General features: G+C 34.6%; 1 protein-coding gene and 1 long non-coding RNA gene across 3 annotated transcripts in view; one reads left to right on the top strand and one right to left on the bottom strand.

Annotated features, from left to right (window-relative positions):
• Positions 1 to 16,424, top strand: part of crp (transcription factor cropped) — a 178,499-nt gene that overhangs the window by 25,062 nt on the left and 137,013 nt on the right. The gene's annotated exons all lie outside the window — the stretch shown is intronic.
• On the bottom strand, positions 642 to 15,365 carry LOC143264625 (uncharacterized). Its single transcript, XR_013038438.1, has 3 exons — positions 15,105 to 15,365; positions 1,017 to 1,094; positions 642 to 931 (listed from the first exon to the last, which is right to left on the bottom strand). It is a non-coding gene; the product is annotated as an uncharacterized LOC143264625 (long non-coding RNA).

Consider the following 16,424-nt stretch of genomic DNA (forward strand, 5'->3'; position numbering starts at 1 on the left):
GTAATCCTTAAAAATTTCTAAAATCTACAAATCCTAAGAATTTCAGAAATGTGGGAAATTTCGAGACTTAGAAGATTGCTTAAACCTTCAAAATTCAGTAAATAAAAAATTCCAAAAAATCTCAGAAAATGTAATTTATAAATTTGAAACCTTGCAAACTGCGCAATCCTTAAAAATTTCTAAAATCTACAAATCCTAAGAATTTCAGAAATGTGGGAAATTTCGAGACTTAGAAGATTGCTTAAACCTTCAAAATTCAGTAAATAAAAAATTCCAAAAAATCTCAGAAAATGTAATTTATAAATTTGAAACCTTGCAAACTGCGCAATCCTTAAAAATTTCTAAAATCTACAAATCCTAAGAATTTCAGAAATGTGGGAAATTTCGAGACTTAGAAGATTGCTTAAACCTTCAAAATTCAGTAAATAAAAAATTCCAAAAAATCTCAGAAAATGTAATTTATAAATTTGAAACCTTGCAAACTGCATAGTCCTTAAAAATTTCTGAAATCTACAAATCCTAAGAATTTCAGAAATATGAGAAATTTGGGACCCTGAAAATTGCTTAAACCTTAAAAATTCTGTAAATAAAAAATTCCAAAAAATCTCAAAAAATGTAATCTAATTTGTAGACCTCGAAATCTTGCGAAACTTGAAAACGATAAACCTTGAAAATCCAGGAAATCCAAGTTACCTAATACACAAACCCAATATTGAAGCTAATATTGAACGTTGAAGCCAAATATAATATTGAAGTACAATAAATAAAACTTGTTATTCTTCGTAAAGGAAAGTATCTGACATATTTGTATGGTGATGTCGGCGAAGTTGTAACGCAGGCCGTTATACGAGACACCGGTGGCTTCCGGTTACCTTCTGCATTCCTAACTGACGAAGCGCGTGCAGATTCGTAGCAACGACACGCTTATAAACTGCAAGGCCGAGACATTTCAGAATCACCATTATAATGCAATCGCTGCATTAATTCATTTCCACTGATGACTTAATTATACCTACCGTTAATGCTCCTCCATTCTTTCTATCTCCATTGTCCTCGTCATGTGCACCTCGTGTGTCGCCACATGGCCCACAAATCTAATACAATGCATTTTATAAGACTCTAATATACAACCAATATTTAATTTTACACGAGTATTCGTTAACGCACACATTTTGACACATGTTTACATAAAAATTTTCACATAGGCGTTTCTTTGCATAGGCATTTTCACATAGACGTTTCTTTACGTAGACATTCTTGTGTGGATGTTTACGCAGCATTTTCACACGGACGTTTCTTTACGCATTCCTTATATTTAAGTGTAACTCTTTTGAGAGACAATTGGTTTGATTTTAAATACGAAAATGCGGAGGTTAGGTTAATTGGTAGGGTTCATTAGAACAGAGATCAAGGTTTTACCTTGGAGATTTAGAAATTTCCTTTCCAGAGAAAAATTTATAAATCTTGCAAAAATTGGACCGCCGTTGGAGTTTTAATATCAAATGGCTGCAGTCGAATATAAACTAAAATTACGAAGTAAGAATTATTAACGAAAATTGATCGAAGCCAATCGATAACGCGTAGACGCGTCGTTGGCACGAAATATAGCTGCATCGTGGTAATTATCGGAATCACGCGCAGTCGAATTATACAGCGCAGGTAGGATAGAAACGTGAGAATCGCATAGCCGCGTCTCTCTCAATGGAAGTACTGTACATCTAACGCTAACCGTGTATCGAGTATGATAGGACTATTTTACCGGGATGTCGGATGAAATTGCAGTTAATTAGAAAATTGACGTGATCATCGTGATTAACTTCTCCATTCGTAATTATCAACTTGTATTTTCATAATTCAACCTGTACCTATGAAGTATAATTAACCTTTCCAACGCGACGTGGGTGCACATCGATGTGGATTGGCGCCTTAGCCGTGACCCACAAATTTCCCATAGACTGTGGTTTTTTTAGATGGAGGTATGTGATTTTTTTTCGTTTATTTTTCTTCGGTTTTTGAGATTTGATATTTTTTATTTGGGATTTTGGGATTTAGAGAGTTAGGGAATTGGGGAGTTAGGGAGATGGGGACTTTAGGAGTTAGGGAGTTAGGGAGATGGGGACTTCAGGAGTTAGGGAGTTAGGGAGATGGGGACTTCAGGAGTTAGGGAGTTAGGGAGATGGGGACTTCAGGAATTAGGGAGTTAGGGAGATGGGGACTTCAGGAGTTAGGGAGTTAGGGAGATGGGGACTTCAGGAGTTAGGGATTTTGGGGATTTGGAGAGTTAAGGAATTAGGGAGTTAGGGAGATGGGGACTTCAGGAGTTAGGGATTTTGGGGATTTGGAGTTTTTGGAGATTTAGGAATTTTGGGACTTTGGAATTTAGGGATTTAGAAATTTGGGGATTTGGAGTTTTTGGAGATTTAGATATTTGGAGATTTAGGAATTTTGGGACTTTGGAATTTAGGGATTTAGAAATTTGGGGATTTGCAGGATCTGGAGAGGTGAAGTTTTGGGAAGTTTAGAAGTTTGAAGGTTTGGAGTTTTGGGAAATTTAGATATTTGGGAAATTGGAGATTTGAGGATTTAGAGTTTTGGGAAGTTTAGGTATTTGGAGGTTTGGGGACTCAGGTATTTGGGGATTTGGAGTTTTACGAATTTGGAGATTTGAGAAATTAGGAAGTTAGAGATTTAGCCTGTTGTAGATTTGGAGTTTTGGGAATTTGGAAATTTAGATGTGTGGTAATTTGAAGATTTGCAGATTTATGTATCTCATAACTTGAAGATTTGCACATTTAAATATCTGGTAATTTGAAGATTTGCAGATTTATATATCTGCTAATTTGAAGATTTACAAATTTATATATCTGGTAATTTGAAGATTTGCAGATTTATATATCTGCTAATTTGAAGATTTACAAATTTATATATCTGGTAATTTGAAGATTTGCAGATTTATATATCTGCTAATTTGAAGATTTACAAATTTATATATCTGGTAATTTGAAGATTTGCAGATTTATATATCTGCTAATTTGAAGATTTACAAATTTATATATCTGGTAATTTGAAGATTTGCAGATTTATATATCTGCTAATTTGAAGATTTACAAATTTATATATCTGGTAATTTGAAGATTTGCAGATTTATATATCTGGTAATTTGAAGATTTGCAGATTTATATATCTGGTAATTTGAAGATTTGCAGATTTATATATTTGCTAATTTGAAGATTTACAAATGTATGTATCTGCTAATTTGAAGATTTACAAATTTATATACCTACTAATTTGTAGTTTCGCAAATTTAGAAATTGCGCAATAAAAATTTATGAATCCAAAAATTGCAGACCTAAAAAATAAAAATTTTGCAATCTCAAAAATGAAAAAATTTAAAGATTTAAAAAATTGCACTATTTAATTCCTGCAATATCCTCACAAAAAATATGACTATAATATTTCACGTAGCTACTAACTATCAGAACAACGCGAATAAAAACGGTGTTCTAGATTGTCCCGCAATGTACCGCAGGTCTTTCACTCTGCGACCTGTGCGTGGACACACCTTGGTGTCAGGAGTCATCGTGCGTATTTATAGAACATGACTGGTGATCGTAGTGTCATTTGTCGGTAATAAGTTACTGTAATGACGCCATTGTACGTAACGAGCGTTGCACCTGCGTTTTCACGGCCTTATACGCGAACACGATTTTCATGGACTTTCTTTCGCGATTTGCGCAATGGATTCATCTATTCCTATCTTGTGCGTTTCTGCTTCGTAAATTGAATAAATACTGTTAGCGTTGTGACTTGTTTATTTTAATATACAGGGTGTTTTCTGTAACGGTACTCACGATTTTTCTCCCACTTGCAGCAACTTTATGAAAAAAAGTTTAGAACAATATTTGCGGGGTATGAAGTGCACAATAGATATTAGTAAAGCAAATTTTGAAAACAGTTTGTTCTCCCGGCAAAGTCAAGATCACCTTTGGTTTTTTAAATAGGAACATACATTTTTTTATTCATAGCTTTAGAGGACATCAAGACGAATTCAAAACACATGTTACATGATATTTTTATTAACATGTTACTCGATTAACAGAAGTGGAAATGTGAAGTAAAAGACCGGAATATTACGTGATGGAAGGCGGCATACATTTTGAACATGTAATTAAATAAAGTGCATTTTTCTTACATTCTAGTCGCGTGTTCGCATTCAGTAATCTCTTTGGAATCAAATAATGGTTACACTACCAAAGTCAAAAGCTAAGTACTTCACATTTCCTCTTCTGTAAATCGAGTAATATTTTAATAAAAATATCATGTAATATGTGTTTTGAATTCATCTCTAAAGCTATGAATAAAAAAATGTATGTTCCTATTTAAAAAACCCTAGGTGACCTTAACTTTGCTAAGAGAACAAACTGTTTTCAAAATTTGTTTTACTAATATTGTGCACTTCATACCCTGCAAATATTGTTCTAAACTTTTTTTCGTAAGTTGACTGCAAGTGGGAGAAAAATCGCGAGTAGCGTTGCAGGTAACACCCTGTATATGAAAGTGCAGATATAATTATTACCACGTGTCGCAACGTTTTCGGTGGGAGACGCTCGCACCTGAACATCGTTCCGATTAATAAAAGACGTAAGAACGATCCCTATACATCGCACGATTGTGGAGGTAAGCTTCCATCAAGTATGTGTGAGTTTCGAATTGAAATCAAGATTATAACGCGAAATAACAAGATTCGATTCGGCTGTTATCTCCGGTATTCCTAGTGACTGTAACAGCCAACAAGTAAATTATCAATCGATTTTATCTACGGTATTTGCTTGCGTTTTACCTCGAGAACAGATCATTCTCGGAATTACACGTTACTGTTCATTAGTCAGCTGCAATTTTCATTATACACACGACGCTGTTCCACGTAACGATGGCGCCTATTGCATTCGCTTATTTATTCACCTATCTCGCGTAATTGTTTCTCAGCTATCTACGAAGACGCTCTTACAATAGTGTCGGTTACAATGGATACAATTATAGCCTTCATCCGACTCGTGTTTTATAATCTCTTACGAAAAGAGTGGGCTGCTAACGATTTTAATTTTCTTCCGAGAAATAACGTTACGTTAACTAGTGAAATAACACTGATTCTATTGTACCGTAATGTTACTTAGGAATGCTCAAAATCGAACAATGGGTCATTGTATTCCGTACACGGATGTTGACAATCTTACACATTTTTTATTTCTTTCGTTACAAATTTTTTTACATAGCTGCATTGCATTCTCAGGTACATTACAAATTTTTAAATTTATTACTCTTTTCGAGTTTCGAGGTTTTACTTCAAATTTCAGATTTTAATTTCAATTTCATATTTTTAAATATCCTAATTTTTTAATTCATAAATTATCAAATTTAATTTAATTTATTACTCTTTTCGGGTTTCGAGGTTTCACTTCAAATTTCAGATTTTAATTTCAATTTCTAATTTTTAAATATTCAAATTTTTTAATTCATAAATTTTCAAATTTAATTTAATTTGTTACTCTTTTCGGGTTTCGAGGTTTTACTTCAAATTTCAGATTTTAATTTCAATTTCAAATTTTCAAATATTCTAATTTTTTAATTCATAAATTTTCAAGTTTAATTTAATTTGTTACTCTTTTCGAGTTTCAAGGTTTCACTTCAAATTTCAGATTTTAATTTCAATTTCATATTTTTAAATATCCTAATTTTTTAATTCATAAATTTTCAAATTTAATTTATTACTCTTTTCGAGTTTCAAGGTTTCACTTCAAATTTCAGATTTTAATTTCAATTTCAAATTTTTAAATATCCTAATTTTTTAATTCATAAATTATCAAATTAAAAAATTACTGAATTCTCAAATTGTCAAGTGTTTAAATTTTTTAATACCTCGTTCAAATATTCAGGTTTTAAAAATAGTCTTTTCATTTTCTCTAATTACCAAAAACTTCAACTATAAAAATTTGAAAGCAGCGAGTTTAAAGATTTATCACCCGGAATCCGACTGCCAGTTCTTTCCCCTATATTGCTATTTTCCCTAGGGAAACGTACAGTGCTCACCAGTGTACTGTTCACCGTGTCATTCGGTCAACGATCTCGTAAGGCGGGTTCGTGCTACGAGTGGGAGATCGAGCAAAAAGGCAAGCGACGTAAGAAAAACTCGGTCAAATGGATCGAGAGTATCGCCTATCTCGCGTGTTTTCTTTTTATCGTCCTCCTTCTTTCACCCCTTCGATGCGTCTCCTTTACACCCGACAGAAATTACATTTTTTCCACTCCGTTATACCCCTGCGCGTATCTAATCTCCATTAACGAGATTTCTCTGCCGAATGTGGAACACTTGTGGTTGCAAATTAAAAATATCTCTTTTAATATTTTACTTATTTTTGAATTTTCGGAATCCCTCAAATTTACAATTTATTTCATAATATTTTCAAATATTTCAATTTCTAAATACTTCAATTATAAAATTTTCAAATCTATACGTTATTTTCATATTTTTACTCTTTTTCGGAATCCCTCAAATTTAGAATTTATTTTATAATATTTTCAAATATTTAAATTTCTAAATTCTTCAATCATGAAATTTTTTAATCTATACGTTGCTACATTTTCATATTTTTACTCTTTTTCAGAGACCCTCAAATTTAGAATTTATTTTATAATATTTTCAAATATTTAAATTTCTAAATTCTTCATTTATGAAATTCTTAAATCTATAAGTTGTTACATTTTCATATTTTAACTCTTCTTCGAGAAGACTTAAAAAAGTTAAAAATTAAGAAATTGAAACGTTGACGAATTTGAAGATTTAAAGTTCTGTGAAATAATAAATTTTTCAATTTGCAATTTACTTAATTTTCTGCTGATCGCGTTGACTATGAACCGTGCATTCTCACGGTTGTCCGCAGTCGTAAAGGTTAATTAACCCTAAAATAGATTAGTCGATCATGGAGACCCGTGTAAAGGTTGTTCTCGGAAAAAAAGAAATGGAAAAGGAGGTCGGGTTGAACGATCGCGGTCTTATTCGCTTGGCAAACGTAGCGCAAGGCATAATGAACTAGTTCGCTTGTTGACAAACATTCTGTTTACAAATAGCTCGTTTGCCGCTCTCGGACGAAAATAATTGTTGAAACTCCGCTCTCAATGCCAGGGGTTATGAAGTTACGAGATTCGGGCCGTAACTGTTGCCACGAACCTTAACCACCCTGCAGCTACGAATAATACAATTTCCACGCCAAGAAAATACTAATCAACATACTTTGATTACCCACATTCGCATCTACTCTAAATTGCTTACATTCCATTTACGACATAATAGTAGAACTGCACACTGAATATTTATTAAAATAATACCTATTCTTTAATTACAAAAGATTGCTATAAATCTAAATACAATTGTTTGAGTTTAAAATATTGTTGCAGTTGAAGCGATTATCGAAAGAGGTACAAGTATGTTCTTTCGAATAACGACGTGTACTGCGCATGCTCGTAGTGCGTACAGCGCATGCGCGGACACATGCATTTTATTCAAACAATCAGTTTCTTGCTTGTCTTCGATAAATACTTTCGCAATACTGGGTCTCAAGTAGTTAGAATCGCACTTACAGCAATCATGCGGAATATTGAATTATTCAAGATAATACTTTAAGAATTTCAAGCTCTAAACGTTGTTAAAGTGGATAGTAGTTTAGAAACAAGTATGAATGTTTTATAGCATACGCAGTGCGCATGCGCAGTAGGCATATACGCTTTATTCGCGAAAAGTATTCTTTACTTTTCCATTAGCAGTTCAACCTCAATTTTAGCGTATAGAAGAAAAACTACAATTTTCTTTTCTTTTTAGAAATAAGATTTAAGTAGTTTAAATCAATTAGTGGTAAAAGGTGGTTAATAAATGGGTCGATTAGTCCGTTTTTCCGCGTGAAAATGGAATTACTGTCGGTTAGGGTAGCGAGAGGGTACCGCGAGGAATTCGAGACTCAATTTATAGATCGATCATCAATTCCACGCGTTCGAACCGACTTTACGTGCGCTGAATTTCGCGGTATGCTCGAGCTATGTCGCGAGAAAGTTTATATATCCCGGACAGTTGGAGGTGAACGAACTTGAGCAGCTCGTTCTCGACGCGCGAGCAATTTATAATCGATGAACGAGCAATTAACGCGACGCGATTATGAAAAAAATGGAAGAAAAGCAACGGATGACCGTGCTAACACGGATCTGCCCTTTGCCGTTAAAGGGTCAACCTCGTTGTTGCGGCTTCTGGCCAACTGTGACGTAGGGAAATTGCATAACGCTATTAATTGCAATTAACGTTGCGTTACATGCTCACGCAATGGCAAGCTGATTACCAAGCTAGAGCTCGTGTTCGCCGTCTACACGCAACACCATTTCTGCACTTGGACATTTTTAGCGAAGTCCTCGACTTATGTCTTATCAGTTCCTGAGTTGTAAAGTTCCAGTCTATTTCGAGTGCTACATGTTTCTACTATAGAAAGTTTGGGACTTTGTATAATTGGAACTCTGGAATTTATGATTTTTAAATTTGTACTTATTGGACGTTTCCAATATTTCCAACATTGGAAATGTCCAATAAGTAAGTACATGGCAATGTTAACCCTAAACTACCAAACCGATCAAATGACTGTTCCACAAGTTTCTTATTATAAGGTACTCATTTCGTTAAAGTATATTCCTTGAAATTAGAATTAATTTTCATCAAGAAAAAGAATAAGTGTGTGTACTAATTTATGTCTCGTCGTTCATTTATTTTTTAACTTCATATTTAATTTCAAATTAAGTCACATTATATGTCGGTAGGTTTAGTGTTCAATTCTGTAACTCTTAAATGATCAGATTTACAAGTGTTCTATTCTAGAAATGTTTAAACTGTAACTTTTAAAAATTGGGCTAATGGCCATAGCAGTCGACGCCCGCAACAAGAATCAATCAATTTAAAAATTTCAAAATATGTAACTATAAGAAATTGAAGACTTTCGAAATGAGGTGATTGATCACTTTGGTAATTTATGAACGAAAGAATATGAAAATTGGAAATTGCAGATGAAATTGATGAAACGAAGCAGCGATGAATGATCGTAAATGGAATAGGATGTAAGCAGGTTCATAGCCATCGCTGATTACGATTGCAAACGTTCAGTGCATAGGCATGAAGCGTAATAGATATAGTAGCACGCGGAGCGTACTATGAGTGGCCACTAAATGGAAACGTGAATGAAGCTCGTTGCAACTGTATTCCCCCTGCGATTCTAGGCACGAATAAGGAAACGCGCTGATTACGTGGACGGAAAACGAGGAAGAAGAAGGTGCTATATTATGTGACGTTTACGTGCGTAGTACGTCTTATCCTAATCTGCCAAACCGACGCCCCGATAAAATCTTCACTCTCGTGTTGTGTATTCGTTATGTGTACCGAGCCATGTATTTGCTTCGCGCAATCATGAATGAAACGCTTTCAACATCGCCTTCGTTTTCTGCTCATTCTTTTACCATTTTCTCGCATTTCGCGTGTTTTCTCTTGCTGTTCGCTTTCATCAATTTTTACGGCGAGCACGTTTTAGTTCCACGTGTTGTAGGAGTGAGAAAGCAATACGTTTATATGTTAATTTATTTGAGGAAAACTCACGTAATATTCGACGATAATTTTGACTCTTAATTAGGAGTTTTAATTAAGTGGAGGTCGATTCAATTGTAAATTAGGATTTGCAAGTCTGATTTAAAAATTCAAATCTGGCTCGTAATTGAAAGATGTTAATTTTTAATGAAGGTCGTAATTAAGGTAGTCATTATTTATAATAATGATTGAGTAATTGTCGATTTGGAGGAGTTACACTTTAAGTCTGAAACTAATCAATTAATTTATTAAGTTAGCACTCCTGCAACATTAATCTTTGACTAGAATGAGCTTTTATTCCGAATGAAAGATCAAAAATGAAATATGAATTGTCCCTAAAATTGCATTAAATTTTGGTTTCGAAATTTCATACGCAATAGTCACAAGTCAGAGTATTAAAAATTGATTGTTCGCCCAGCAAGATTATTGATCGCGATAATATCGCAACGAGTCATCGTTCGATTCAGTCATTTATGGTTGCCGTTGGCCGGTATCGCATTTTCAAACCAGCTTTCTCTCGGATCAGGTTTGAACCCGAGAATGGAAAGAACATTCTCACGATGACGTACGCGGTTGTGTACCGATTTTTTTTCAGTTTGTTCGCTCGGAATCGAGCAGCTCGGCGTCTTAGCTTTCCCTCGATCGTGCGAAAATGACCAAGTGTTTCTGGAGGATCATCGATACCTTTGATCGGGCCAACTTCCGTTCAAATTGAATCACTTCGAATTCCGATGTACTACAAACTCCAATCCATTACACGTATTATGTAAGAGGTGTACGAAACTATGTACAATCTACATTGTAGGCTGCTTTGTGGAGGGAAGACGAGATAACTCGTCCTTACGTGTTCCTTATTAACATCGTTACATGAAAACACGTACTCTTAGCTGATATACTATGCTTCTACCTGAGAATGAATTTATTTTTGATAGGATTTAAGTATCGGTAATTTGTGACGTATAATTATGAGATAATTTTACCAGCACTTAACGTAATATAGATATGATGTAATATCGAAGTAACCTAACTAAGACGAGATATAACATCAAATGAAACCGTTGTAACTTATCTGAGATCTGATCCGACTCTGATGTCGTGTAGTACTCGTTAATATGGACCTAATGCAGTATCGATCTAACCTAACGTCCACATAATCTAATCCAGATTTGACATAATATAATATGACTTAATATCAAAGTAACCTAACTTCAGTCTATTCTCATATAATATTAAATAACTTTGCTTCTAATGTAACACTGATCTAACCTAACTCTTGTATAATTGCACCCATATATCTTAACATTGACCTAACCTAATTTTTATTTAGTTTAATTTTGACCTAACACAACGTCGATTTAGCCTAACCTAATGTCGATCGGCCTAACCACGACCTAACCTCGACCTAACATAACATAACCTAATTTCGATATAGCCTAATTTTGCTCTAACTTCGACTTGATCTAACCTAACCTTGACCTAACATAATTTTGATATAGCCTAACTTTGACCTAACTTTGATTCGATTAACTTAATGTCGATCTAACCTAACCTTGACCTAACCTAACCAAATTTCGATATAGTTAACTTTGACCTAACTTTGTTTCGATCTAACCTAACCTTGACCTAACATAATTTCAATAAAGCCTAACTTGGACCTAACATTGATTCGATTAACCTAATGTCGATCTAACCTAACCTTGACCTAACCTAACCTAATTTCGATATAGTTAACTTTGACCTAACTTTGTTTCGATCTAACCTAACCTTGACCTAACATAATTTCAATAAAGCCTAACTTGGACCTAACATTGATTCGATTAACCTAATGTCGATCTAACCTAACCTTGACCTAACCTAACCTAATTTCGATATAGTTAACTTTGACCTAACTTTGTTTCGATCTAACCTAACCTTGACCTAACATAATTTCAATAAAGCCTAACTTTGACCTAACATTGATTCGATTAACCTAATGTCGATCTAACCTAACCTTGACCTAACCTAACCTAATTTCGATATAGTTAACTTTGACCTAACTTTGTTTCGATCTAACCTAACCTTGACCTAACATAATTTCAATAAAGCCTAACTTGGACCTAACATTGATTTGCTTAACTTAATGTCAGTCTAACCTAACCTTGATTAACCTAATCTCGAATTAACATAACTCCACTTGAACCTAACCTAATCTGACTGAGATTCGGCGTAACCTAATATGGAACTAACCTAACTTAAGTTAACTAAATCTTAACTAAACCCAGCCTCGATCTAACCATTTGATTTCGCTTTTACATTATGCAAACGCAGGTAAATCACTGTTACCTCATCAGGGATAAAATTAGCCTAACTTTTCCATGTTCTCTTTACTCGCAAGATATCGAAATTTTTCAATCCGTTCAGTGTCGCAAATCGTTTAATTTTTTACGTTATGCGTCAGTACACATTAATAAATTAGCATGAATCGTACAGCATGGAATTTCAACGGAGAATAGCAACGAAGAATTCGAAATGTCCCGTGTAAATTCATTTTCACGCGCGATAATTTCCAATCACGTGTACCGATTCGCGGCGGTGCTTAAAAGACGATAAAATTGGATTATAATCTAGGGAGTAGAGCCGGAATGCGCGCGCGTTCGCTACGCGATAAATGACCCCCCTTCGACTCTGATTGTACAGTCAGTCACCCTTGTTTATTGCCGTTCGTATCGACGCGGCCAGTCGTACAGAGTCCACGGCAATAACATCAACAGCGGTAGTTACCGTGGCGAAAATAGGGTCAAGTACAAGTTTTACGAGCCAACCGTGCGCAGACGAGATTGTTTTCTAGCGAATGGTTCGCAACTATTAAACGGCGGTTGTTTGAATCGGGAAAAACTCCGAATCAATTTGATACTTCCTGTTGATGGGCAAAAAGGAACGTACGTGGTTAAAAGATCAGTTAACCGAGTCGTCGATTTGGTATCGATCTTCGTAGGACAAATTTCCGATGGCTTTTTTCTCTTTTCATGGTACAGATTTTCAGGCACTGCATGTTGGATTTTATTGGACGCCGTAATAGGTGAACGAGTTTCTCGATAGATGAACGTTGTACGATCGCGGAAATTTCTGTACAATTAGATTAACAAATATTAACAAATATCTCTATATCTTTGGATGTATACTTCATTAGATATATTCTGAATCGAATTGTCCCTTATAAATGTCCCATGTAGCTCCATATATCCTTAGATTCCTATATATTCTCGAATACTCAGTTTCGAATAACGAAGTTGATTTTCGAATCGAGCTGCCCCGATGCAATCAGCGAGTAACAGGAAATGAAGGATAAAAATGAAGGTTTACGATCACATAATCTTTTTAAAAATCGTCGACAAAAAGTAGCATAGATAAAAATGAATAGACAGTTTCATTGAGTCTCGGACTTCATCGCGAGATGCGTAACTATTCTCATGAACGAGGGCAGGGTTATCATCTATTAACGTTCCAATAACCGAGTTTTCTTGTTTTCTATTCTACAGAAAAATGATTGACCTCTAGCGATTAATATCATCCATTCATGCTAACATTATACAAACATCTCTCTGCCTGTCAATGAGTTTACCAGAGTTCGCATTCGTTAATTCGCATTAGAATTTGTTCAGATCCGCCAGAACGGAAAGAATTTATCGCACGATTGAGCACGCGCGCGTGACAAAACGCTTCCGTTCGATTTTTTATTTGTCGGGAAAGTCTTGAAGCTACAACGTATCGATGCGCTTAATCAACCAGCCGGATAATAATCCGTCGACATTCCTCGACACGCGATATCGCGTGATCGAAGCGATTTTCCCGTAATCCCCTCAGCGAAATCGCTCTACCGTGAAACCCGTGCACGACACTCATTTTTACATGCGCCACGCGTTTCATAAGTCGCGCGTTTTTCATGGCGACGATCGGTTCACCGCAGATCTCCGGTAACGTTGCTGGGTTGCACCAGAAAATGGGGAATATTTTGGTGTTTATAGATCGTGATTAATAGAGGAGATGGGAAGAAGTCACATGGAAGTCACCTTGCTATATGATTTGTCAGATGTCAGTCAGAACTCACTGCTACAATTAACCTTTTAACCTACAATTTCGTGGACAGTTGCGTCACGTGTGGATGAGTAATTATTTATACAACGTGAAGGTTACTGAAGAAAGTTAAATGTTAGTCATATTTTGTCTTCGTCAAACCACGAGCATACGGATTGTAATTAGAATTGAACCTAAAATTCAATTGTACTAGAAAGAGGAGTCTGTCACGTTTGAATGTAATGTGCGTCACGGGTGTGTCACGATATTGCAGGACAAGGGGTTAAACAAATAATGAAGATTATTTATGAAGTTCGGTGAATCTTCAATTCACATACTACATAAGTTTCAAGTTTTTACAATCAACAATTTAAAATTGAACAAATTCACCTGTTGTCTAACTTTCAAGTTTTTATAATCGACAATTTAAAAATGAACAAATTCATCTATTGTCTAATTTTTAAGTTTTTATAATCAGGGAGTAAAAATGAACAAATTCACATATTGACTAATTTTCAAGTTTTTACAATGAACAATTTAAAAATGAACAAATTTATCTATTGTCTAATTTTTAAGTTTTTTTAATCAGGGAGTAAAAATGAACAAATTCACATATTGACTAATTTTCAAGTTTTTATAATCAACAATTTAAAAATGAACAAATTTATCTATTGTCTAATTTTTAAGTTTTTATAATCAGGGAGTAAAAATGAACAAATTCACATATTGTCTAATTTTCATGTTTTCATAATCAACAATTTAAAAATGAATAAACTCACCTGTTGTCTAATTTTCAAGTTTTTATAATCGACAATTTAAAAATGAACAAATTCACCTGTTGTCTAATTTTCAAGTTTTTATAATCGACAATTTAAAAATGAACAAATTCACCTGTTGTCTAATTTTCAAGTTTTTATAATCGACAATTTAAAAATGAACAAATTCACCTGTTGTCTAATTTTCAAGTTTTTATAATCGACAATTTAAAAATGAACAAATTCACCTGTTGTCTAATTTTCAAGTTTTTATAATCGACAATTTAAAAATGAACAAATTCACATATTGTCCAATTTTCAAGTTTTTACAATCAACAATTTAAAAATGAACAAATTCATATACCGTCCACCTATCAAGTTTCCATAACCAGCAATTAAAAATGAACAAATTCACGTACTGTCCACCTATCAACTTCCCATAACCAAAATTTAAAAATGAACAAACTCACAAATTTTTAATTTAAAACATGATTAGATCTGTAAACTAAAAGCTTTGAAATAGAGCCATAAAGTAAAGAATCGTGGAGGCAAAAAATTCGGAAATCGCGAAAGAAAAGGAAATTCGGAGCGCCATAAAATCGGTAAGGAAGTAAAAGTGGGCATCGGTTTACCTCGGTGGCCAGTTTCGGGAATGGGTTCTCTCCGTCAAGGATACTCAGTGTCCCTATATTGCCAGATCCATGGAGAAAAGCGAGGAGAACGGCGCGTCGCGACGACCAGAATAACGCGAGGAAGGCTCGTTGCGATCGTGTGGCGCGTGTATACGGTTTCAGATCGACGGATAGACGAATGAGAAAGGACGGACTGACAAACGGATAAACGGACAAACGGGCGAACCGACTGGCGGGAGTACAGACGCCACATAGCCAGACAGTGAGTGCCGTGCTATTTTCAGGCTGCAGTCGTCTACCACGTTGCCAACCTAACCTTACTTAATCCCAACCTCAACCTTACCGGCCAACTCGACTTCTCCTTCTCTCCTTTCAACCGACACCGCTCTTCTTTACGCTCGTTTCTCTCTCTTCTCTTGTTCGACCGCTGAATCCGTTGCCTTCTTTTTCTTCTTTTCCTCTTCAGACCGCTTAATGCGTTGCATGGCCTCCACCGTATTCACTGTTATTCTTATCTGTCGGCGGACGCTGTTTTTGTCGCGACTTTGAAAATTTCAGATACCATTTTATACTTTTGGGACCTACCGAAATATGGGACTCTTTGGTGTTCTGACTTGACTTTTTTTTTTATTTTCTTATTTAGTGGAATAATTGCCAGCGATGTATTTTAGCGGAGTATATGTTAGCAGTATGTATTTTTTTCTAGTCGAGTAGTTGTCAGCAATAGTATGTTACTTTAGTGTAATATATGTCAGCAGTAATATAGCTTTTTAGTGAAGTAATCATTAGCAATACTATATATATTTTTGCAGTGAAATAATTATTAGGACATATATGTCTTTAGTGAAATATATGTCAGCAATAATATAGCTTTTCAGTGAAGTAATCATTAGCAATAATATATATATGTTTGCAGTGAACTAATTATTAGGACATATGTATATGTCTTTACTGAAATATATGTCAGTATTAATATAGCTTTTTAGTGAAGTAATCATTAGCAATAATATATATATGTTTGCAGTGAACTAATTATTAGAACATACATGTCTTTAGCGAAATATATGTCAGTATTAATATAGCTTTTCAGTGGAGTAATCATAAGCAATAATATATATATGTTTGCAGTGAAATAATTATTAGAACATGTATGTCTTTAGTGAAATATATGTCAGCATTAATATAGCTTTTCAGTGGAGTGATCATAAGCAATAATATATATATATTTGCAGTGAAATAATTATGAGAACATACATGTCTTTAGTGGAATGTTAGCACATATATCATTTCAGTGGAGTAATCATCAGCAATAACATATAT

The sequence above is a fragment of the Megachile rotundata genome, chromosome 6 (assembly GCF_050947335.1).
Source record: "Megachile rotundata isolate GNS110a chromosome 6, iyMegRotu1, whole genome shotgun sequence".
Taxonomy (NCBI): Eukaryota; Metazoa; Arthropoda; class Insecta; order Hymenoptera; family Megachilidae; genus Megachile; species Megachile rotundata.